Below are 26,978 nucleotides of genomic sequence, written 5' to 3'. Positions count from 1 at the left end.
ATTTTTATTGCCAATCTATAGATGAGGCTCACAGCTAATGATGGGAACCAGGGCTTGTGTCTAGTTCTGTTGACTCTAAAGCTTATGGTTTAACCTCCACACTGTACTGCCTCTGTCTCTGTTTCCTTTGTGAAGCCTTGAACACTTTTATCTATAACTGGGGATGCCCTGAATTCATATTCATTAAAAAATAGTTCTTCTCTGTTCACGAATCTTTACAAAATTTAATGGAAGTAAGCTAAATCAGCCTACTTCATCAATAAATACTGCAATAGAAAATTCAATTTATTAATTCATATATGGTACTTTGCTTGTAAGTTCTGGGTTTGGGGCCTTAAAAGACAAATTAGTGCCTTACTTATTTTCTCAATACTATGTCAAACATTTTAATGAGTACAGTGATAACTATATATATATATATATATATATATATATATATATATATATATATATATATAAATGTTTGCCTAATATGTAAGATTTTTATTTGGCAGCCACCAGGTATGCTAAATGCCAGACTTAAACATGCCTCTGCATGTATCACTGCATTTGCTCTCTCTGACCTCCTTATGGCATTCATGCTGATAAATAAGGCTCCCAAGTCAATGAAAATGCCAAATCAGCTATGGAATTCGTAACATTATTCGCTATGAATCAAAGTTCATTTGATCACCACTGGCATTCTGGATATTGACCTGAGTCCTCCTAAATTGTCCTCACTTATTTCAAAGTAAACCTCAGTTGACATTTTAAAATCTTGATTAACAGGAAATCAATTGACTCTGTTGAAGTAAGTGAAAGGCAAAAATTCTTTGTGCGTGAAAGTCCACTGGGACTTTAAAAACATGCATAAATGATGTGTGAGTCACCAATGCGAATGAGTTTATTATATTTTACTGTGATTTTAACTTTAATGGCAAATTTATTGTTAGACAATTGCACTTATTTTTAAATCATTGTAGAATTTTAATACTGTGTACCTTTATTTTTATTTTAGCTTAGACCCCCAATTATGACTATTCTTTCTTAGATTAGGACAATATGCTAAGACAGGAAATCAGAAACTTTATGACTAGCAGCGTTATCTATTTTGCTCTATGATCTTCAAGAAAAACTAGGGATAGCATTTCAAAAGTTTAGAATAAATTGGCAAATTCCCAACATTTTTCATTCCCATTAAAAGTAGTAATTGGCCCATTTGGCAGGCCATGTAGATTTCTTAAAAGTGAAGAGTGTGAATGGCCATTCAGCTTCTTATTTTTCCAGGCTTACTAGATAAGTGTATGCTAAGGTGAGTATTTAGACTTTAATGTGTAATTGAAACCTCCCATGTGTCTCATTAAACAGCAGATTGTCATTTAGGTTTGGACTCAAGATTCTGTCTTTCTGTCATGCTCCAGCAGATACTGATGCTGCTGATTTTTAAGCCATTGTGTTCATGATCTACACAGAATAAGAGTTTGGTAAAGGCTGCATTAATTGAATTCACGACAATTGATTCCATGAGAGCATCCATGGTCATTCTCTCATTTGTTAAACAAACGTGCTGAGTGTCTACTATGTTTTAGGTACTGTGTTGTGTACTAGGGGTCTGTTGTCAACAAAACAGATATACAACAACCTTTAAAGGCCATAATAGTGAGAATCAGTTGCGTGTCAGTCCCGTCTCTGCCTCAGAGACTTGTGAAGACAAATATTAAAGAAATAAAAACATATGAAAATACAGGACTACAAATTCTTACATGTGCAATGGAGAGTGTAATTAAAGAGGCTCACAGGTCTATACTGGGGTGTGCAGAAGTTAAGTTTCAGCAGGCTTGAAAGGTGCCTAAATGTTAACCAGATGAACAGGGGGAGAAGTGTACTTCAGGCAGATGGGATGTCTTAGGCAGGGATCCAAAAATATAAAATAATTTAGCCTCCTCCTGAAACGTAGAGATGGCAAGTGTAGCCTAAGTATGGTGAAAGAATAGAAGGAGCAAAGAAGTGAGGTTGGAGTTGAGTGACCACCCGATTTACTTTCAAACAATACTTTTGATGGTATAACCAAGGCGTGTGATGACACCCTAGTTTAGACAAGCAGACAGAGGCCAAATCATGCGGGAGCTTTTGGGTATAATGAAGTTGTTGTTGTTTCTTCATACAGAAGGTACTAATTGTAGGAGTAACATAATCCCATTTATAATTTAATAGGTCACTCTGGAGGCTATAGATGTATGATTGTAAAATCAACCTTTTAGTTTTATTTCCAAGCACTTTTGGTTTGCTTCAGAAGAAGCAGTTTCAAAAGGGCACTGAATATTAATACGAACAAAACTCAGTTCATATTTTTATTTACCTGTTTGATGTGGGTTCATGAGATTTATTTGCTGTATATGGCACATGTCTTACATAGTATTTCTATTTGTTTAATTTAAGGACTTAATCACTAAGTAAGAAATCCTAGTAGAGAATTTTAAGATTCCTGGAATAGCAAGCATTAAATACATTACAAGAAATTTTAATGCTGGGAATATATTAAGTTGGTGCAAACATAATTGTGGTTTTTGCTATTTTTTTTTTGCCATTGAAAGTAATGGCAAAAACCGCAATTACATTTTTGCCAACCTAATAAATATGATGAACAAGCTATGATAAAAGACTTGGGCGAACATAGGTGAGTATGCTAGATGCCTGGGGTGCAGAAGTAGACGTTCGCAGAAGCGACAGTCTTCTCATCTGTGACCACTGAAAAATTCAAATACCTCACACACATGATCTGGAGAGACCTGTGGGATACTTTAAAGTAACTAATTAGGCTTGCATTTTAGAACTGTTTCAAAGCACTTCTTTTGGCACGACTAAATGCCATTAACTTTTTGCATCTCTTCAAGAAGTGACTTCTCCTTTCCTTCCAATCCTTTCTAAATAGAACTAAATGCTGACAATTGACGATGCTCTCCTATTAGAGTGATTCTTCTACTTTCGTCACCTCCCTAACTTTGATGTGTCACACTCTCCCAGCCAAATCAGTTTCTGGATTGATTTGGTTGCTTGGGGAACACAGTCACTCTTTCAGGACACTAAGGACTGCTCATGTCCCCCAAGAACCTGGTGTGTGTATATGGGTGTGGGAGTGAGGGGGTTCAAAGAACCCATAGATTCCATTATTCCCCCTCCCCCAAACCCTCGCTCACACCCTCTGATGCTAGTTGACTCATTCATTCTCTATGACCTATCATCTCCTTTGGAACCTGTCCATGTTTTCCCCGCCTTCCCATTTCCTCTGCCTGGAGCTCTAACTCTAAGACAGAGAAATGCTTTCCTAAAGAGATGAGTGATATCACATCCTTTTCTAAACTGTTTTTTTTATCCCTGGCCCATGCTACACCCAGCAAGCTTAATTCCCTTTGTGCAAGTGATCTCCTTAACATTTGTCCCTGAATCAAATTTGTTTTAAATGCATGATGGCAACTTGCTACTGAAAACAGTTCTCTGAAAAAATGCTTTAAAATATAGAAAACAAAGTAAGGAGTTATTTCTGTCTACCCACCATCATGTATAAATAAAGAATTTTTATCTATGCTGTCAGCTAAAATGGATACAACTGTATGAGACAAGTTCATTTGGCTATTTCAAGTCGTACATGCCCCTCTTTTGAGGGACAATAACTAGGGGCAGATGGAGCCAATGGACACAAAAAAAGTCATTTTCTGATATTATCTACTTCTATGAGGCAACATGTCTTTTAAAAATAAGAAAACTCTAACTTTTTATATTTGTTGCCAAAAAACCCAATGGAAAACAGCTAAATACAATGAAGAAAAAAAATCACCCTTAATATAATCACCCAGTCATGAGCAAGACTACTTTTGGGGATCACTCATTTCACATTTTCCAAAATGAGTTTCCATGTTCTCATACTGGGACAGGGCTAGAGATGGGGGTAGGGAAAACAGAAAGACAATCATAGCCAGTGGCATCAAAGTGTTCCCAAGTGGGTGTATTAGATGAACATCATTTCCTTGTCCATGCAGGATATCACAACAGCCTCTGTAAAGAGAAAGAAAAGAAGGTGGTAAGGGGGAGTGAAAGCAGAGGAAGGTATATGAACAAAACTCCTCTATCCCTACATCTTCTAGACACTTCCTGAAATAAGAAAAATCAAAGCATAAAATTTCATAGAGCTTACTATATTAAGTAATTCACCAAGTCTCTTCTGGGACACATGAATCTGGTTCTCCTTGTGGATGTGAGATGCTCATAGGTTGTTAACCTGGATATGGAAAGGATTTTAGTCCATTCTATTCAGTTACAAGAGTGTGGCCAGACATATTTGTAATTCTGCCTTCTTCACAGTTCAAATAACATCATCTGGTTATTAGTACCACCATATGCACACTCTAAAACAGTAGTCCTCAACCTTTTTGGCACCAGGGACCAGTCTCATGGAAGACAATATTTCCACCGACCAGGGGGTGGGGGGATGGTTTCAGGATGATCCAAGTGCATTACATTTATTGTATACTTTATTTCTATTATTATTGCATTATAATATGTAATGAAATAATTCATTATATATTATATTCATTATATATTATATAATGAATTATAATGTAGAATGAGTGAGAACCCTGAGTTTGTTTTCCTGCAGCTAGATGGGTCCATCTCGGGGTGATGGGAGACAGTGACAGATCATCAGGCATTAGATTCTCATAAGGAGCACACAACCTAGATCCCTCATATGTGCAGTTCCCAAAAGGGTTTGCACTCCTATGGGAATCTAATGCCTCTGTCGATCTGACAGGTGGCAGAGCTCAGGTGGTAATGCAAGCAATGGGGAGTGCCTGTAAATACAGGTGAAGTTTCTTTCACTTGCCAGCCATTCACCTCCTGCTGTGTAGCCCGATTCATGGCAGGCCATGGACCCAACTGGTATTGGTCCCTGGCTTGAAGGTTGAAGCCCCTGCTCTAAATGACTCCTAAGGCAGTATAACATGCCCTAAAATAATTCCAGGCTCAGTGGCTTTGCACTTGCCATTCCCTCTGCTTTGAATATCATCCCCCTAAATATTTGCATGGTTGTCTCCTCATCTTTCATCCAAGCTCAAAGAGAACTTTCCTGACACTTTTAACATATGAAATCCATCATCATCTCAATCCTCTTTATCTCATTTTTTTAAACTGTCATACACCAGTTGGAATTGTTATCTTTATTTTTATACTAAATTGTTGACAGGTTGTGGCCCTTCATTGTAGTAAGAATAGGAGCCTTATCTGTCTAGTTTAAAGCTAGTTTTCATCTATAAATGCACCTGGCACATAGTAGGTGCCAAGTAAATATTTATTGAAGTAATGAATGAATGAATGAAACAAGCACATGATGCAGATTATGCTGATAAAATAAGTTTATTGGGCCAGGCCTGGTGGGTCCTGCCTGTAATCTTAGCACTTTGGGAGGCCGAGGCGGGTGGATCACCTAAGGTCAGGAGTTAGAGACCAGCCTGGCCAACATCGTGAAACCCTGTCTCTACCAAAAATACAAAAATTAGTTGGGTGTGGTGGCACGTGCCTGTAGTCCCAGCTACTCGGGAGGCTGAGGCAGGAGAATTGCTTGAACCCGGGAGGTGGAGATTGCAGTGAGCCGAGATCGTGCCATTGCACTCCAGCCTGGGCAACAAAAGCGAAACTCCATCTCAAAAAAAGTGTTTATTGAAAGCAATGTCTAAAGCTTAGATGTTCAACTATCTAACTAGTCACTTGACAGCTGAAGTAAACAAAAGAAGAAGATTCTGGTATAATATAACATTGGCCTTTCTATGAGCCAAAACCCAGAGGACAACTAGGTCCTGCGGATTCTCTTTCATCTGCTTACTCAGTTCTCTTCCCCAGCTGTTCTTAATTTATGCAGGTAAAAACACTTGCACATTGTGGTGTACTTGATAAACATAAAATGTTTTTATTTCTTTTGCCACGAATCATCTTACATTCACCCTACTTCTTTGTTTAAAATGAGGAAAACAATGGTTACATGGGGGAGAACTAGTAGACATAAACTAAAGGTGCAGCTCGTGAAAGCAATCCACCTCCCCCGGGTGTCTCCCATGGATGAAGTGCAATCACTGTCCTCAAAACAACCCTACAAAATACTCCTTTTCATTCCCATTTCTCTACAGAGGACACTGAGATTAAAAGAGTTTTTAATAGTCTGTCCAAGATCACAAAACTAAAAATTAAAGCTGGTTCTGATTCCAAAACTAATATTTTCTGCTCTAACAAGATGCTCCAGAAGGGCAGTGCTGTGTGAAAAGGGGAGCCGATTATTTTATCACTTTCCCCAGTCCCTACTCCACATTTCATGCAGTATTTCAACGTGATGGCTCCTAGCAACAGAATTCCTTTAAATATAAAAGAAAATGTAGGTCATTTATTCCTCTGCCTCCACATAAACATGCTTATTTCCCTGAGATCTTATTTCCTCAGTGATTTAGACTTATTTTACCATCATCACTATGAAGAAGAAGGAGAGGAAGAAAAAAAAGGAGAAGGAAAAGAGGAAGCGGAAGACGAGGGGAAGGGGAAGGAAGATGGGGAGGAAAAGAGAAAGAAGAAAAAAGAAGAAAAGGAGGGTGCTAATGGGGAGGAGGAGGAGAAGGAAGAGAAAGAGGGAAGAAGGGAGGAAGAAAGGAAGGAAAGAAGGACAAAAGAAAGAAAACACATACATTAAGTCTGTTGGCACAAGGATCTGTCATGTGTGTATGTGTTTGTGTCTTTTTTGGCCTAATTTGCATAGACATGTCTCCTATTTCAGAAAATGAGGCTAAACAGAAAACCACTTTTCCTCTCTTTACATCTTGTACCAAAATGTTTGGCTCAACATCAATCTAGATTTTGGGTTTCTCTTTTACCACATAAATTATTCTCCTTCCACACAATTAACAGGCTCTGATTTGCTATTTCTGGTCTTTGATGAACAACCTTTAACAGTGGCTATTTTTTTTTTTTGCTATTACTATAACTTTTATAGGAAATATACCATTAAGTAAGGCAAAGGAGAAGTTGGGGTAGAGAGTGTGAAGGGTATAGGAAAAGAAACGGTGATGAAACTTAGTTTTAAATAGGAAACTAGAAAGGAGAGAGAGTGATCCTATTCACCATAACTCAGCCCTCAAGAAAAGAAGAGGCTAAGCAGGGTTGACTATTTCTTAAATTGAACACAGCCATCTAGTGTAACTGTGGCCATTTTTTGTGTGTGTGGGATCGAAGCTTCAACTCCCAGTGTTAACAGGCTGGCTTTTGGCTCCCACATCCACTGTTCATGACTCTATCTCTTTTCCAGTTTTTTTTGTAGACAAGTAAATCAAAGTGTTCAAAGGTTAAGTAACTTCTTAAAGCCATATACATAATAAGTAGGAAAACAAGATTTGAATCCAGACTGTTTTCCTCCAAGAGTCAGGCCTTTATCCCCTACTCAGTAATGCTTATATCATTTAATACTTATTTCATGATTCTGTATGTACTCTGGGGACTGGTATCTTCTCTCTGCTATGGCCTGAGAGGTGGCCTTGTGGTAGAGCATTAGAATCTTTCAAACCAGAATTTTTATCAAAGTGTCAAAATGTGGATAAGGCAAATGAGAAAAGATAAAATTAAGACTGTAAGCGAGATATTTACTTAACTTATGTTAAAAGATTTGACCAGTCTCCAGGTGGATATAGAATTCTGTGACCTCTGTGGTACCTTCTAATTCTTAAAATTATTTGATATTGTTAGAGAGGAATCTGAAGTTTTTGGCTAAAATGATGATGGGAATTAGAAGGTGCCATAGAGGTCACATAATTCTATACCCACCTGAAGATTGGTCAAATCTTTTAACTTAAGTAAATATCTCATTTGCAGTCCTAATACAGTCTCTTCTCATTCCCCCATCCATGTTTTGAGACTGTGATAAAAGTTCTGGTTTTAAAGAGTCTAATGCTCTGGCACAAGGCCACATCCCAGGCTGTAGTAGGGAAAAGATAGCAGTCCACAGAGTACATGATGATAAACAAAGTTATCAAGAGCTGGTTGTAATAAACTAAGAATAGCATGTAACTCACTTCCAAGTTGTTGGTGTTAGCTCTATAGTGCTGACAACAAGGAAAGTAAACAGTCAACAAAATGGTTATGACTCAGACATAGGACATGGTATGTTTATAGAAAGCCAAGTCTGGCTCTTTCTTTGAATCCCACGTAGTTCCTCCTTATGCTGAGTTCCTTTTGAAGTCAATTAAAACTCTGCCATGGAAATTCATTAGAAAACATGTAGGAGAAAACAAATCCAATAGTCGGTGCTTTAAATAACAATCATTTAGGGAAAAAAATTACATCTGATTAAGAATCTGTCCCAAATATTTCCTGACACCATACAGGTAACAATCAATTATACTGAAACTAAAGAATAGATATGCAAATGCTCTTTCATTTTAAGTACTTCCTTTGCATAATTAATTTATATAAACGTGCTTTTGTTTGTACACTCTATTTGATCATAAAAATAAAAAAATTGCAGCATAACAAATTTCCCATTTAGAGATACATCAATAAAGTTTAATTCTGCCTTTCCGCATTCCCCGTCCGTATTAAGCCCTTTTATTCATGAAACAAAAATTTTACTTAAAATTACTTGCAACTATAAAACTGAAATTTACTTACCCCTGAAAATGTTAATGATTCATATGAGAATAGAATACAGATATGCTAAATTTTAAAATAATATCTAAAATTTATGACAATATGCCTTAAGGGAAAATCTTAAAAGCTTTCAAAAAGGGGGAGGTATCCTAAAAGGAGAGTCAGACTGATGCTGTTGGACTCCTCAGCAGCAAGACTGAACATTAGAAGGCAAGGAAGCAATTACTATAATGTATGGAGTGAAATTATTCTGAAACTGGAATTTGATACATGGCGAAATTATCAATCATATGTGAAAGAAAATAAAGCCATTTTAAGATGTAGAAGTACTCAACAGCTCACACATCCTTTGTGAAAATGTTTATTTGAGGGGATACATTAGGGTAAAAAAATACAAAAACAAAACTGAAAGAGAGAACATGAAAGAGAATGACACCTGGTACAAAAACAAACAAACAAACAAAAAACAATACTAGCTGAATATGACCCACAAGAAGTAAAGGAAACTAGGCAGAAAGATACTTTGGGATATACTGATACACAGAAATGTTGGAAAATTCTCCTTTGAACAGCAAAATTTAAGCGATATCCCTTTCTCTGCAGGTATAATATTTTCTTGGTTCCCTAATGTTGCAAATGCTATTTATTAATATTTAATTTTTAAATAATCTATGTTAAAAAGCATAAATGATGCTAATTGTAGTAACAGAATAGAATGTCAAAGCTATAAAGTAGGGCAATATTAATGTAATAAAATAACCATTGGAGGAGATTAGGAAGTAAAAAGTGAAGAAGTAAAAAAATAAAGTAAAATGCACTAATTTCTATTTTTCATTAGGAAGGAGAAATATCCTCCATGTAAAATCAATCAATCAAAAACAGTATTTTTTAAATCATAAAGGTAACTGAATAAAGAAGAATAAAATTATAACTTACGAGAAATTGAAAATTAGGCCGGGCTCAGTGGCTCATGCTTATAATCCCAGCACTTTGAGAGACAGATAATGGCAGACCGCTTGAGGTCAGAAGTTCGAGACCAGCCTGGGCAATATGGCAAAAACCTATCTCCACCAAAAATACAAAAAATTAGCCAGGTGTGGTAGTATATTCCTGTGATCCCACCTACCGAGGAGGCTGAGGTAGGAGGATCACTGAGCCTGGGAGGCAGAGGCTGCACTGAGCCAAGATCATGTCACAGCACTCCAGCCTGGGTGACAGAGTGAGACACTGTCTCAATTAAAAAAAAAAAAAAAAAAGAGAGAGAGAGAATTAAATGGAATTGGGAGATCATGTTAGGTATTACTTTTTTCCCATAAATGGAACTAAATAATGTTTAAAATTGATAAGTTGAGAATAGAGTTATCACAATAGTGTATATATATAAATTTATATATATATATAAATTATGATAACCATCACCAGAAGAACTAAAAACAAATGGATACCAGAGATTACATCTAGAAAATGGCACTGAGGAAGTGGTAATGGAGGCAAGAGACCTTTAGGAATTATTCTATGCACATTTTTACCCTCAATTTATTTTGATTTAATCATATCCTATAATTACTTTGAAATTTTAACAATAAAATGAATGAAACAACTTGGTTTCAATTCTGTGGTTATCCACTTATTTTTATGTGTTGGCATTCCAAAAAGAATTTAAGGAGGCTCACTTCTGTGAGAGTTTTTAGGTTTTATATTTATTAAAGCTTTTTCTTATACGAATAATATATTTTGAATTTGTTTTTTTCCAAGGCATCCTTTTGACATTTTGAGAATATATGTTGAAGGAAAAATGTTCTAAAAAATACATGGTTGCTACAAGGCAACATGTCGGTGATTCAGGAGATATCAGAGAGGTTTTCCTTTCAATCACACCCTGGTTATTCCACTCCACCACTGATAATCTGTGTTGGGTAGAAAACCGACCCATCTTAGATGACATGTCTGAGCTTTGAAATGCAATATCTGCTGTCAATGTTCCCAACAGCCCAATACAGTCTTTTTATTCTATACCAAAATTTGCCCTTTTCATGTTGAAATCCTTAATAAAATTCTCTTCAGCTTGTGCTAGGAAAATCATTTCTTGATTGCATGTACTGAATTCCATAGATTAATATCAGAAGCCTCAAACAGCAGTCTCCAAATCCCTGAATTGTATATAATTTTCAAATAGCACATATTTTGATAACTCTTGAATGCATGAAAATGCTACATGGTAAGGTCTCCAGAATGACTCATGTTTAATAGAACCTCCACAGCAAGAGTTCTTGGTAGGTAACAGTCTTTCTCAAAACATGAGGAAACAAAGCAGGATGATGTCAGAGAAGATGAGGCCCAGAGGAACACCACTGACTGCCTGAGCTTTGGCTTGCTGTCTGTTTATATGGTTTGTGACAAACAAAAGAGGTCACGGAAGAAGAGTATTTGTTGTTTTAAGAATGAGACATCAGATATGTCTTAAGATGTGTCTTCAGAATCTATTTCATGGTTTCTATATGAGGCTGCTGACAGTGGTCCAGCCAGCTTATAGACACAGCTCTGACAGCTGCTTTTCTCTGGCTCCTAATTAGATGCAGACTAAATGCTGTTCCTTTGCCTGGAACACTAGTATACTCCTTCCCCAATCCTTGCCCCTAATAAAATATGCATAGGATCACCTTGTCCCATTCTAATCAGTACAACTCACCCTTTCCAGGTATCATTTCTCCCAGGAAGCTTTGCTGAATCTACCAAGTCTAAGCTAAATGCCCACACTTTGTAAATCTCAGAGTTCCATGTAATTTTCTTAGCATCATGCCACTTAATTACAATGTACTGTTATTTTCTGCTTCTTATGTGTATCAATTTCTGCACCCTAGGGCCTATCACAGTGCCTGGGATGCAATAGGTGCTGAATAAATACTTGGTGAATCAATCAGTGACCTGTAGGCTCAAAACTCCATCATGGCTATTCTTGGAGGGTAAAGCTGACTTGGAGAGGTGGTCTAACCAAACTTGCACAAGAGTGAAGTAAAAATCCAGAAAGTGAATTTATAAATTTATAGTGAGAATTATGACTGAAGTGACAGGACAAAAGGATCCATCTAGCCTGCACTACCCTTAAAGAAGTAGAGAAGACAAATTCTAACCAGAAAGTTGCAACGGCATTAGACTGAGTGAGGTGGATATATTCATCTCTTCAGTAATGATGTATCAGCTACAAGAGAAAAGAGATGGATTCCTTCAGTTAGAGAAGACCCTTCTTAGAAATGTGTTCAGATAGACAGAGCCAACCTTAGCCTTCCTAAATCTCCCTTCTGATTTGTACTTCAGTTTTATTAAATTAGTCAATGTCTTACAGGCCTAGGAGAAATTTTGGTCCTTTAGAGTTATTTCACATATCTGTTCTGCTCTATTTGTTATTATAAACTCAGAGGTCAATTCATTTCTAGGTACTTTCACCCATGGTACCATCAGTATTTCCGTTTATCAAGCAATTAATTTCCACTTTAAAGCATTGTTAAGCGCCTACACTATGTCTAGTGCCATGCTAGCCATTATATATAGTGATTAAATGCAAGAGCTTTGGGTCAAAGAGACCTGGGTTTGGATCCTACTTCTCTTGAGAAATGTGTGACTTCCAGCAAATAATCTGAACCCTTGATTTCCTGATTTGTTACACAGGGATGATAATACTTACATTATAGGGTTTTATGAGTATCATAGGAGATAAAATCTATAAAGTTTAGAGCATAAACTCTCAGGAAATGCTATCTAAATTACATGATAATATTCACAATTTAAAGGAACTCTTTCTTGTCAGAGGCATGTCTTGCTGTAAAAGGAAAAATAGTCCCCAACAGTTTCAGAATAAACAGTGAATTATGATTGTTTTTTGGGTAGGAAACACTTAATGGATTTCTGTTCCTATCTCAGGACCTGCATACAATGATAATATTATTTACTGAGAATATCAAAAGTTTATAAATTGTGCTACAAAGTAAGGGTGATGAACAGATGAATAAAATACATCCCTGCTTCCATTCTTACATATTGTCCATGTTAGATGTGGTTAATTCTCATTCTCAGTAGTTTTTCAAATATCTCTTTCACTTAGCTTTGGTCATTGTAGTAACCTAATCACTAAGTAGTTTTCTTATGTAAAAACAATGTTTATTTTTAAAAATGACATAAATTTATTTAAATGTTACCTTGGCAATTATGAAATAAAGATGGTAACTCAATGTTCTTGGTTTGATTACTAAATACTTGCTGTTTTATTCAATTCATTCAACCAATATTAATTGGACCTGTACCATGTACCTACCAGGTGCTGTTAAAGGTGACAAAGAGAAAAGCAGCTCTTTGCATCCAGGAGCCAGTCTGATACTATCATCTATCATCTGGGCCTTGAGGTTCTTCTGCTGCACATAAAAAATTTCACAGAATATTAACATCAATTAAGGCCACTCTGTAGCCATGATGTATTAAGGCAAAATCAAGATAATTTCATACTCATGTTTGAACATAAATAAAACTTGAACCTTGTCCAAACCACAACCATAACCAGATATCCCCCATCCTGACTCATATGAGTGACTGCTGATTCTTTAATAATTACAGGTTAGCCTCTCTCTTTGTATAGATTTATTAAGGTACCCAATCAGAATCATGCCAAGTTCCTGACAGCATCCATTGCAGAGCAAAGCCCTACTCCCTTAAACTCTCCCTAAATCACCTAACTGAAGCCTAAATCTTTTATGTCCTGTCTAGCCCACTCTTAGGAGATGCCCCTGGCTCCCCATGCTGTATGTTCTCCCTTGCTGCAATGTGTTCAGCTATGTTCCTAGTGGTCTTTGGCTGGAGGACATTGACGTAGAAGATAATATCACAATGAATACAACCGAGTTTCTTGATTACCAAATCATCTGGTATTGGGCTCAGTTGCATGTATTAGAACACCTAAAATAATAGTGGCTCTAATAAGATGGAAGTTTTTCTCTCTTATGTAAAGAAGTCTGAAGATAAAAAGAATAGAGTGCTGTAGTAGCTCCAAATCAGTGATTTCAGCTCTCTTTTTTTTCACCATTCTAGCACCTACCTCCCAAATTCAGGACTAATTCATGGTCTAGTATGATTCTTGGAGATGAAGCCAAGTGTCCATATTCCAAGCAGCTAGAAAGGAGTAAAGAGGGAAGTATGATAGGAATGTGTCCCACCTTTGTCAGCTCCCTTCAAGAAGCCTTCCAGGAAATTCTACACATCACTTCTTTCAGCTCACCAGAACCTAACTAGCAGAATTTAGTCATGTGGCCACCATTATCTTCAAAGTATCCTGGGAAATGTTATATTTTAGCTGGATACTTTGCCAGTCTGAATACAATCAGGGTTCTGTTACCTGTTTTATCTTTCTAGGAAAGAGACAAAAATGGACACTGACTAGAGTTTATGGCATAATTATTGATACAGTGATTCGTATCTACAAACTAGCTCTCTTTTACATTGGTGTTGATTGGGCTCACTCTTGACTTCATCATTCTGAAACATTTGAAATTCTTACAGGCTTATTGGCCATAGTAAGCAGAGGTTCTCAAGTTATGAAATCACAACAATATTTATTTTTAATTGAATTCTAAAATATGCATCAGAACATTTTTCATTAGAATTCCTAGTACTTTCTTCACTGATTTCATTATTACTATAGTAAAAATACTTAAGACACTGAGTAATTACAAAAGGTCAGATATTGTTGCAAGTATTTTAATGTAATATTGCATTTAAACCTTACAAGAACCCTATGATTTCAATACTGTTATTGTCATCATCTCCCTTTTTAGAGATGAGAAAACTGGAGCCACAAGGTATTTAATTTCTCTGGTTGGCAAGGGGAAGAGCTCTGTTAAAATCCAGTATTCTCAGACTCAGCTCCCAGAACCTAGACCACCTCTACTTCTTCACTGTAACACAAAGGACAGCATAGATGTGGGAGCACCTATGCAAGTGTAAGAAAGGCTGACAGCTCAAGAGATTATTTTCTTTCAAAACTGACATTCTTATTGGAAAAACTGATGTAATCAATTGTACAAATCACAACTCAGTTTACTTGGGAGATTATCTTCTTGTATAGTTTGGGTTTTTTATCCTAAAAAATAAAAGTAATACATAATCTTTGCACATATATTAAGACATAACAGGGAAGCAATTAATTCCCCAACCAAAAGATAAACAACATTTTTATATACTTTTTCTGAATATCTCTATGCATGTATATTTGTAGATACATATTCATATATAACATGTATATAAATCTTTGTAAATATATTGAGTTTCATTTCATAGAGTTTTGTTAGGTTATTTTACATAAGTATTAGAGATTTCTTTAATGTTAATAAATAAACATATATATATCTATAACTTGGCTTGTGTTTTACTCTTGAAAATAATAAATTTTTAAAAAACACAGACTTGCTCTCATACTGTTGTTTTTTGTTTCCTCATGCGTATACATGTATATTACCCTTCAAAATCTATGAGTGCAGATAAAGATGCACTTAGTATGTCTTAAAAATTCCATTAAAACTAGTAATTTTGCACAGATTGCAATATTATTATAAGGAAAAAAGTATGCATCATAATGTAGCACAGGCATATGTTGAAATATCTCCAAATTGGGTAGATTTAGTGACATAAAATTTAATAAAGAGTTTTTACAAGTTACTATATTCTTATCCACAGTTAAAATAACTTTTCAAAGTGCAATCTGGATAATTTTTTTCCAAGATGTATTTTAGGCAAAGCATGTCTTCAAAGTTTCTATTTTTTCTATTTAAATAAGCATATAAATTATATTACATCTCATTTTGAGATGGAAAATTTAAATTTAAATTTCTTTTTAAAAATCCTTTAGAATTTATTATCATTTAAGTAGCACTCCCCCACGCCACCATATATCAGAATTAGCTCAGACCAGCTGAATTGTTGAAAAGCCAAATATTTCCTTAATTGGCTCAAGGTAGTGATTGAGGATCTCAAAATTTCTAGAAAATTGTTAATAAAAATATTGTTAAAATGCTTGTTACATTGAGAAGTGACCAAAATGAGCGATGTTTGAAGTTCCTATGAAAGGAAAGAAATCTAAGAGTGAAATTATACCTACTATAAATGGCAAAATCATCTGAAACTCCAAATAAGAACAAAACTATTGATTTCAGGAAAAATACTTGACACATTTGACATTCATAAAATTTATAACTGGATTTACAATTCCTCTTTTCTACAAATTCTACGTGTGTCTGTACTTTTTCACATTAACTAACAAATACTTTTTCTTATTCTGGCCATGTAATTTTAGCACACATGTTCAGGAAGCTTTTTGACGTGTGAAACACAAAGGCCAGTTCCTTTGTGGTTTAATCTGTCCCTGCTTAGAACAGACTGTACAGGAGTGGTCTATACCACAAGTTAGTGATAAGTTAGTAATTGCTTCACTTATGATATTACAAAACTGCTATTCTCATTAACTGAGACAAAAGCCTGTTGTGTTCATGAGAAAATACAGCAAGACCTGTATATAATATAGCTTAGTTTTGCTAAAAATGCATAAACCTTTAAAGAGATTATTTAAACTCATAACAGAAATGCATGAAATACTGACCATTAATAATACTACCCTATAGTTCTTAGAGGTACACATCTGTTTTCAAGTTTTGAATAACAAGAAGGCCAACAGAGAAGTTTGGCAACTATGAAAAATAACGGCCGGGTGCGGTGGCTCACGCATGTAATCCCAGCATTTTGGGAGGCCGAGGCAGGTGGATCACGAGGTCAGGAGCTCGAGACCAGCCTGGACAACATGGTGAAACCCTGTCTCTACTAAAAATACAAAAATTAGCCGGGCATGGTGGCGTGCGCTTGTGATCCCAGAGGATACTCAGGAGGCTGAGGCAGGAGAATCACCCGAACCTGGGAGGAGGATGTTGCAGTGAGCCGAGATGGCACCACTGCACTCCAACCTGGGAGACAAAGCAAGACTCCATCTCAAAAAAAAAATAAAAATAAAAATAAAGGCTATCACAGAATCTTTCAATGTACAATAACTGGAGTGATAAAATGTAAAATAAAATGTAAGAAAACAAGGAAAGTGTAGAAATGCATTTTAAGCACATTCAAAATTTTTTTTTAGAAATAACAAAAAGTGTCTGGGCATGGTGGCTCACACCTGTAATCCCAGCACTTTGGGAGGCCGAGGCGGGTGGATGACTTGAGGCCAGGATGACTTGAGACCAGCCTGGCCAACACGGTGAAACCCCATCTCTACTAAAAACACAAAAATTAGCCAGGCATGGTGGTGCATGCCTGTAACCCCAGCTACTGCAGAGGCTAAGGCCAGGAAGTGGAGGTTGCAGTGAGCCAAGATTGTGCCACTGCATTCCAGCCTGGGCAACAGAGCAAGACTCTGTCTGAAAAATAAAATAATAATAGAAATAACACAAAGAGACATAAATATTTAGTGACTATAATTGGAGTTCATAAAACTCTATTGGACTCTGACTATTTTGATCACCTGACTTTAATACATGATTTTTCTGAAATAATAAAATGCCAAATCTTAACCTGAACTTATAAATTCATAAAGACTTAATAGCATACTAAAATTTGAAAGCTTCCTTAATCAGTGTGTGATAGTTGCAAACTTTGTTTTCTGATCTTAGATTCACAATTGAATTAGTGAAGATTCATAATAATTTAATGCATATATTGCATATATGTGATTAATTGGTTCTTTAAGAATTATGTGCAAAGTATTTTTTCTTTTTCATATATTCAAACATATTTTTAGTATACCAGTTTCCTATTTAAAGGAATAGTAATTGAATAATTTTCTAACATGAGTTTTTTAGATATAAAAAAATCTCATCACATTTAGATCACATTCACCTCAGCCCATGTAAGCTTCCTGTTGAAATTAACTTATCTATTCTTCACGTTTCCAACAAAACTTCCACATACGTGAATATACAGCCCCACCAGTTTATAATCTCACCGAATGCAGGAATCTTGGATTTTTTTTCACCCATGTATCCCTAAGTGGAGCAATTCTTAAGGGTGCACATCAGAATTTTCTTGAGAGTTATTTAAAAAAAAAATCACAGGCCTGGACCCCACCCCATAAACCTACTGAACCAAGAAAGGAGAATGGAATGTACATTTTAAAACAGTTATCAGGTGAGTCTGATCAGCTGACTCGTTAAAGAGCTTAAAAAAAAAAGCTTTTATCTAGCAGTGTTTAGAGGGATGTTTGAGAAATGACTAGTGCAATGAATTCTTCTACAATGTCCTAAAATTCTGAGAGAAACCGTGAATTACTTAAGTGTAGGGGCTGTCTCATACTTATTTGCACCATCTCCCTCCAACATTCCAAGTTCTCTATGTCACGTATTTTATTTCCTTTCCATCTAAAATTATTTTGTGTATTGCTTATCTCTTCCCCCTTCATAGGATATAGGTCCTTAAACAGGCGCATTACAACTTATTCAAAGTTTTATCCCCAGTGCCTAGAATAGTGCCTAGTTCTCAAAACGTATTTGAGGAATAAATGAACTACCTAGAAGATTCAGTTTTCTATAAATGTGGTTAACAGTGTTACCATTTGAGGGTAGTTGTCCAGGTTCTTTGCATTTTGAACAAAGAATTGGACATGCACAAGCACAGAAGCCAAAGCAGAGATTTATTTTAAATAGGAGTACACTCCACAGGGTGTGAGTGGGCTTGACCAATACGCTCAGGGGTGCTGGTTACACAATTTTCTGGGGCTTATATACCCTCTAGAGGTTTCCCATTGGTTCACTCTAGTGGCCTGTGACCAGTCTGATTGGTTGAAGAGTAGGCCTGTGTCCAGTCTAATTGGTTGTGGAAAGGGACCAATCAGAGGTACTTTCGTTTTCTAATGGCCAGGCAGCAACTGCCACATAGCAAAAGGAGGGGTTTGTTTAAAGGGGAGTAGCCTCTGATATCCAGTCAGCACGAGTCAGCCTTTGGTTCCCTGCCTCCAGACCCTATTCTCCTGCCTTATTTCCCCCACTGAGAGATGTGATCCCCATAAATCTTTATGAGAGGAGGAGGGACTGATGGTCTTTCTTGTGTAACTGCTTCATGCTGAGTTGGAGTGGAGTCCCTACCTAGTGGGGATCACGGGACTCTTTCCATGCTCTGTCTAGTAGAAACAGGATAGTTTCTTGATGGCCAGGGGTATTATCTTCATTTGGAACTTGCTGGAAGCTTTGTTGCCTGGTCATCTGAAGCTTGATGGTCTTTAGGCAAGAGGAAATGAATTTGGTTAAAAGATTTAATGGGAACTTCAAAGGTTGAATACCTATGCTGTCAGAAATGAATTAAAACATTCTGCTTAATTACTACAACAGAAATGATTCCAACCATTTCAAAAAAGGCAATTAAACTGCAAAATATATCTATGTATGTAGATAGATAGATGACAGATAGATAGATAGATAGATAGATATAAATAGATTGATAGAAACATGGTGACCATTATCCATCCTACAGTAACTATATAACAAAAACACCAAGGAAAGTTTGTAGATATTATATTTTGTCTGTCTTCTAAACAGGTACTTCAGGTCGTCCACAGGATCACAGGTGTAGTGGCTGATGGGAACTTGAGGTTCCAGGTCCAGGGAACCCAAGTGATACCAGGGCTTCAGGTATCACAGACTTAATTCTTGATAGATGTATCCAACTATCTAATCCTAGTACCTTGACCACAGGAGGTGTGGCCAGTACCACTGAAAACAGTCCCTTCCATTTGGGTTGCAGTTATTGAACAGATGATCCCTCCTTCCATGTTTTAACAAGTACTTTATCTCCTGGCCTTATTTTGGATTGTTGGTTAGTTGCTGGTATGGGAAGCCTTTGAGTTGCAAACTTTTGTAAAGCCTGCTGAAATTGTCCTAGGTTAAGTACATATTTGACTAAACTGGCTGTTTCTGGACAGGTTAATAATTAATTTCAGTAATTAGATCATTACTTAAGAATGGTTTCTGTATAACATTTTATATGGGCTTATATTAATTTTTTCTCTAGTGGTATTACGAATCCTTAAAAGAGCTATGGGCAGTAAGCTGATCCAAGTTTCTGATGTTTCCTTATATAACTTAACCAACACTCATTTTAGAGTTTGGTTAGCACTTTCTACTTTCCCAGAGGATTGAGGCCACCATGCTGAATGTAAATAGTATTTGATTCCAAGAGCTTTTAGCAACCCCTTGAGTTATTTGGGAGATAAAGGATAGACCTTTGTCATTTTGGAGACTCTGAGGTAACCCAAACCAGAGGATTATTTCTTTTAAGAGAAACTTTATAACTTCATTAGCCTTCTCTGTTCTGGTAGGGTAAGCTTTGACCAAGCCAGTAAAGGTATATATCTATTAACACTAACAAAAACTTGAATCCTCTGCAAGCTGGCATATGGGTGAAGTCTAATTGCCAGTCTTTCCCTGAGTAAGTTGCTCTCTTCTGGACTGGTTCTATTAGAGGAGGCATTTTGTTTCCTGGTTTGTTAAGTGCATACAGTGAGCAGGCTTGAAAGACCTGCTTAACCACCAAAGCTAAGTTAGGCCCAATGAAGAGCACGGTCAGGGTGGCATCTCTCACGATATAGAAAGAGTCATGCAGAGGTTTTATAATTCTCCATTGGGGTTGTTTGAGGGAGATATATTTTCGTTCCCATATACCACCAGGATCCTTGTTTTTTCCTCCTTTCCCCTTTATTAACTGTTCTTCCTGTAGTGTATATTTAGGTTCCACTGGGGAATCAGTCATAGAAAGGAATCTGTACTAGGGTCTGTTGTGATTGCACACTGAGGGCTGCAGCTTTGGCTTCTCTATCAGCCTTTCTGTTCCCTTGTGCTATAGGGGTTAAGCCCCTTTGATGCTCCCTACAATGGATTATAGCTACGGCCTTTGGCAGGTGTATTGCTTACAATAGCTGAAAATTTCAGGCCCATGTTTTATAGGGGAGTGTTGGCTAGTCAGTAGTCTCCTTTCCAGATTGTAGCATGAGCATGAACCACAAGGAATGCATATGTAGAATCTCTATAGATGTCAAGCTTTTGTCCCAACATTTATGCTCGGGAAAGAGCAATGATTTCAGCCTTTTTTGCTGATGTGCCAGGGGTCAGTGGCTGGGTTTCAATAATGGTGTTGTGATTTACTATTGCATAAATGGTGTTGTGATTTACTATTGCATATCCAGCTCAGTGCTCCCAATTTGACACAAAACTACTGCTGTCTGTGAAACAATCATCCTCAGAATGTGGGAGAGGCTGATCTTTTTAAATCAGGCCAGCTAACATATGTGTTTACAATGACCTGCTCATAGGAATGATTGGTTATTGGGCCTAAGAGTAGCAATGAAGCTGGATTCAAAGTGTTACAGGTTGTAAGGGTTACATCTGGATTGTCTGGGAGCATGGCCTGGTAGTTGGTTAACCTTTCCCCCATCATTCAGATGTGTCCTTTTATCTCTAAGACTGACTTTACCTAATTTCCATTGGTTGGCCCAGAGCAACTTTTGTGGCTTCCTCCACTAACATAGCAGGGGCTGGTATTGCCAGCAGGCAACTTGGCCATCCCAAGACCACTCCATCAAACTTTTTGGAAAAGTAGGTGGTTGGTCTGAGTTCTGATCCTAACTTCTGGGCTAGCACTCCCACAGCTATTCCCTTCTTCTCTGCTTAAGTTAGGCCTGGGATGCCAAGAGCAGGAGCCGGGGTAGGGCCTGTTTTGGCTTGGTGAAGGCTTCCCTCATGTCTGGGATCCATTCCATTGGCTCATTTTCAGGCCACCTTGTTGCTTCATATAGGGGCTTTGCCATGAGCCCAAAATTTGGTACCCATATCCTGCAAAACCTGGCCATTCCCAAAAAAGAACAAAGCTGCTGCTTGGCAGTGGGTGGCAGGGCAGGGAGGGTAGCGGGGGTAGGGAAGGCAAACCACATATAGCTTGCATTTGTTTCATGGATATTTGCTGGTTCTGGGTTTTAAGACATACCATAAATATTGGACCCATTGGAGGGTAATCTGAGCCTTCTTTTTGGACACTTTGTGTCCCCTGTCAGCCAGGAAATTCAAGGTTTTTATATTTTGGTAGAAGCTTCCTGAGTTGGGCTACATACAAGAGGTCATCCACATACTGGAGTACACTCCCATTCTCCAGTTGCAGATCCCTCAGATCCCTCTCTAAGGCTTGGGCAAAGAAATGGAGGCTATCGCAAAATCCCTGAGGGAGCACTATACAAGTGTATTGTTGTTTTTCTCTGGTATTAGGATTTTTCTATTCAAAGGGAAAAAAGGTATTGGGACCCTGGGGCCAGAGGAATAGAGAATAAAGTATCTTATAAGTCTAGGACTGAGAGCCATTTTGTATCCCATGGCACTTGAGACAGGAGGGTGTATGGATCTGCCACCAATGGGTAGACAGGGATAACAGCCTCATTAATTATTCTGAGGTCCTGTACTAACTGGCATTACCCTGACTTTAGAATGGGTAAGATGGAGGTGTTGCAGGAAGAACCGCAGGGTTTCAAGAGCCCAGGGGTAAATAATACCTCAACTATGGGTACTAGGCCTCTTCTTGCTTCCAACTTAATTGGATATTGTTTTTGATTGGAAAAATAGTTGGGGTCTTTAAGCTGTATTTTGACTGGCACTGCTGTTTTAGCCTTCCTCGGTTTCCCAGTATGCCATGCCAGTGGGTTAACCTGTTTATTAGTGTGGTCTGGGGCATTGTCTATATTTTTGACTTTTAGCAATTTCACTGGGTGACACTTCAATTGTAGCAGTGCCCTTATTTTAACCATAATATCTCTTCCCAACAGTGGGACTGGGCAGCTTGGTACTTCTAGAAATTTCTGTTGGAAGATTTCTCAAATTGACAAAGGAGTAAAGAATCTTGTTTGTGACTTTCCTTCTATTTCCCTAACACTCATCAACCCTGGGGAAAGTTTTCCTGCATGAGAAGTAAGGACAGTGTAATTTGGCCCTGTATCAAAAAGAAACTGAATTTGGGTGCTCATAATGTCCAGAGTTACTCAGGGCTCCTCAGTAGTAACTACTGTGTTCCTGTACAGGGTTGATAAGAAAGACCCTGGGCCTCTTCAGTCTTTATCTGATTCCTCTTTTAGCACTGCTGGAGTTTTGCCTGACTGAGCTCCTTGGTGGGAGTGGAGGCAGTCAACGCTCCAGTGCCAAGGATCATAACTGGCACCCTCACATTTCTGGCCGGGTTTTGGCAGAGGCTTGGTATAGTCCTTTGTCCAATGCCCAGGTTCCTTGCACTTGAAACAAGAGCCCCTGTTGGCATTATCCTTTTGGCCCTTTGGGTTTCCCTTGGATGCTTTTTGGGCATTCAGGGCATCACCAATGATGGCTGCCATAATTTTGGCCTGCTGTTTTTCTTTACTCTGTTCCCTTTTTCCTTCTTCCAGATCACGGTAGTTATACACCATATAGGTGGTATCATGAAGTTGATTTTGATTAGTTTATGGCTCCATCTGTAGCTTTTGGAGCTTGCATCTAGTATCTGGTGTGGATTGGCTAATAAAATATTGTGCCATTAATATTTTACCTTTGGGAAAGGAAGGGTCCAGATTAGCATATTTTTAAAAAGCTTCCTCCAGCTTGCCATAAAACATGGCTGGATTTTCCTCCTTGCCCTGTGTAATCTCCCTTACTTTATCATAATTTACTGCCTTAGTTATTCCCTTTCTCATTCCTTCAAGGAGGGCCTCAAGCAATTTAGCCCAGTTGTTCATTCCCATGGATGTATTACAGTCCCAATTAGGATCAGTAGTGGGGACAGTGTCTGGGCCCAGGTGATTTCCCTGAGGGTTTCGGGTGAATAAATTGCCCACTTCCCAATGGGTGGCCTCAAAGATTCATTCCTCTTCAAAGGGGGTGCAACAATTTGCTAGAATGAAACCATCTGCAAATTTCCTAGGATTCTCAGGGTAGTTTCCTGGCCTTTCCTTACATTGTTGTGTATTAGTTATGGAGAAGGAGCCTGCACTAGGAATTGCCCCTCAGCTCTTGCTACTTCCTTAAGGAGTAGAAGGGATAGAGGGAGAGTCAAATATGGTGTTCACCTCTGAGTGTGAGGGGGACTTGGTAAGGTCCTCAATGCTGGGTTTTAGCCTCAGGAATACTTGGCAAGGGGCTATATGGGGGTGGTTGCTGTTCACCCTGAGACAGGTGGCTGTTGTAAAAGGGGGTCATCTATAATATCTATTAGGTTTTGGTATAGGGCCATGAAGACCTGTACATATGGGATTTCTGACCATTTGCCCTGCCTTGTACAAAATAGGCCTAATTGCAGGATAGTGTCCAATGGTGGAGGATGCGGCCAAGCGGGGAATCAAGTGGAACAGATGGAGAGTTGCCCATAGAAGAATCAGGTGTGATAGATGGAGAGTTGCCCATAGTGGTCTGGACTCAGAAAAGTATTAGAAGACCCAAATTTTATCCAGGGTGTCCTCCTGGAAGAATTTTGGGTCCTGACCGGGGTCCCTGGGGGTTTCCCCACTTTAGAGCCCCTGACTTAGTCTGTCAGATGCCTCTGACCTTAGATGAGTGCTGGCACCACTTTCACCACTGATGACCCACTACGAACTTTCCTTCTTGTCCCCGGATGAAGACCTCAGCTTCTAGAAGGCTTCGACTTCTACAATTACAACCCTTTGGGTTTTCCTATCCCACTTAAAACGATTCTTTAACTCTCTAAATTTAGGCAAGATTAAATTATAATAGATTACCTTTCACGAATCACTCCCTGTCCCCCATGACTCACACAGACCATCTACAACATGGCCAAACCCCCGGCTTGCCCTTAACAAGTCAAGTAGGGGAAGAGGAGAATTTATTTAGTAGAAAGAAAGAAGGTTTAAGTCACCTGAAATGTGTGTGAATTCGCCCTGGACAAGCCGCTGCTGCCAATTCTGTCACACATAGGGATCAGAGATTATAAGATAGAAAATAGTTCTTTCCCCTTCTGGGCAAGGCCAGCTATCCCCAATTCACTCCTCGGCTTTCAAGTAACACTGGAGAATGGTCCCAGCCAGTTACCCTCAATTACCCAGGGGCTACTAGGAAACAGCCACTGAAAGACCGAGAAAGAAAAGGACTCAGGTCCCTCACCAAAACCAGGCTGTGGCCCCGGCGAAACCTTTCAGTTTCACCACAGAGTGGCCCCGGCCAGAAACCTGCAGTTGCCTCCGTACTTAGACGTTGTCCACCGAAGGTCCTGAGTTGGAAAGGAAAAGAGAGAGAGAAAAAGAAATATAAAACCTAAACTTTGGGCTTACCTCCTGGCTGGCTTGCCAAAACATGTTACTGGTTGAGGGTAGTTGTCCAGGTTCTTGGCATTTAGAACAAAGAATTGAACAAAGCACACAAGCAAGGCAAGCCAAAGCACAGATTTATTTTAAATGAAAGTGCACTTCACAGGGAAGAAGCGAGCTCAAACAAGAAGCTCAGGAGCACTGGTTACAGAATTTTCTGGGGTTTATATACTCTCTAAAGGTTTCCTATTGGTTCACGCTAGTGCCCTGCGATCAGTCTGATTGGTTGAAGCGTAAGCCTGTGACCAGTCTGATTGGTTGTGGGAGCGGACCAATCAGAGGTACTTTCATTTTCCAGCTGCCAGGCAGCAACTGCCGCACAGCAAAAGGAGGGTTTCAAAGGGAGTAGCCTCTGATATCCAGTCAGCCTGAGTTGGCCTTAGGTTCCCTGCCTCCAGAACCTATTCTCCTGCCTCAATAGCATATTACATTTACTTAGTTTCTATTGTATATAATCATCCACTGCCCTCAGCCCCATCTGCCAGTTCTTGCTCTGCAAAACCACACTGTTGAGGCCGTGAAAGTATAGTTGAGCCTTGAACATTATGGGTTTGAAATACGAAGGTCCACTTAAACACAGACTTTTTTCAGTAAATGTATTGGAAAAGTTTTCTGAGATTTGCAACAATTTGAAAAAATCTGCAGATGAACTGTATGGCCTAAAAATATTTCCTGCCTCCCCTTCCACCTCTTCTGCTTCTGCCACTCCTGAGACAGCAAGACCAGCCCTTCCTCTTCCTTCTCCTCCTCAGCCTATTCAACATGAAGATAATGAGGATAAAGACCTTTATAATTACCACTTTTGCTTAATAAATAGTAAATATATTTCTCTTATGATTTTCTTAAGAATTTTCATCTCTAGCCTATTGTAAGAAGAGAGTATACAATACATATAACACACAAAATAATGTTAAACAACTTTATATTATCAATAAGTGTTCTGGGCACCAGTAGGGAATTAGAGGTTAAGTTTTGGGGGAGTCAAAAGTTATACATGGATTTTTCTCATGTCAGGTAGGCACCCTTTCACACCACAGTGTTAAAAAGTCAACTGTAATTTGACTTTATTGGTATATCAAGGTACTCAAAGTGCTCAGTTAAGGCTTCTTTTTGAAGGGACTAAAAATTATATATATATATATGTATTTTGATACAGAGTCTCACTCACTGTCACCCAGTCTGGAGTGCGGTGGCATGACCTTGGCTCACTGCAATCTCCGTCTCCCGCATTCAAGTGATTCCCCTGCCTCAGTCCCCACTCCTGAGTAGCTGGGACTACAGGTGCCTGCCACTGCACCAGGCTAAGTTTTGTCGTTTTAGTAGAGACAGGGTTTCATCATGCTGGCCAGGCTGGTCTCAAACTCCTGACCTGAGATGATCCGCCTGCCTTGGCCTCCCAAAATGCTGGGATTACAGGCGTGAGCCACCGTGCCCAGCCTGATGGATGTATTCTTCAGTATGGATAAATTATAAAATAAAATGAACATTATATATATATCTAAATGGAGCTAGTGCATTTATTAATAATATAGGGAATGTTGCTTATACGTTGGAGGATTTCTTAATTCTGGTTTGGAGGTTTGCGTGTTGACTCATAAAAGTCACTGTGATGCAATACTTACTCACTCTAGGACTATCTATAAAAATTCAATATCAATTATATGAACACGATTATACTTTTGGTTTTATAGCACATCTTTCAGCAGAGCCAAAGTGAAATCATTTCACTATTCATATGAAATATCAAGACTCATGGAGTAGGCATCAAACTGAGTGGTTAGGAGCATTTGCTCTTAGGGCTGCCCTTAACCCATATATAGATTAAGGGACCATCAATTTATCACGATAAAAAAGGGCTGCTACTCAAACTTTTTGAAATTGTTCCCCTTTGTCTCTGCCTAGCATGCAGAATGTTGAATGTAAAGAATCCTAC

General features: G+C 38.3%; 1 long non-coding RNA gene across 1 annotated transcript; it reads right to left on the bottom strand.

Annotated features, from left to right (window-relative positions):
- Nucleotides 1–3,961: 3,961 nt before the first annotated feature.
- LOC107974288 (uncharacterized) lies at nucleotides 3,962–25,187 on the bottom strand. Its single transcript, XR_001716930.3, has 4 exons — nucleotides 25,010–25,187; nucleotides 18,813–18,944; nucleotides 12,962–13,058; nucleotides 3,962–4,032 (listed from the first exon to the last, which is right to left on the bottom strand). It is a non-coding gene; the product is annotated as an uncharacterized LOC107974288 (long non-coding RNA).
- Between the last annotated feature and the right edge of the window lie 1,791 nt (nucleotides 25,188–26,978).

This window comes from Pan troglodytes, chromosome 3 (assembly GCF_028858775.2).
Source record: "Pan troglodytes isolate AG18354 chromosome 3, NHGRI_mPanTro3-v2.0_pri, whole genome shotgun sequence".
Lineage (NCBI taxonomy): Eukaryota > Metazoa > Chordata > Mammalia > Primates > Hominidae > Pan > Pan troglodytes.
The sequence above is the reverse complement of the archived record's forward strand: the minus strand, read 5'-3'. Positions and strand labels throughout refer to the sequence as shown.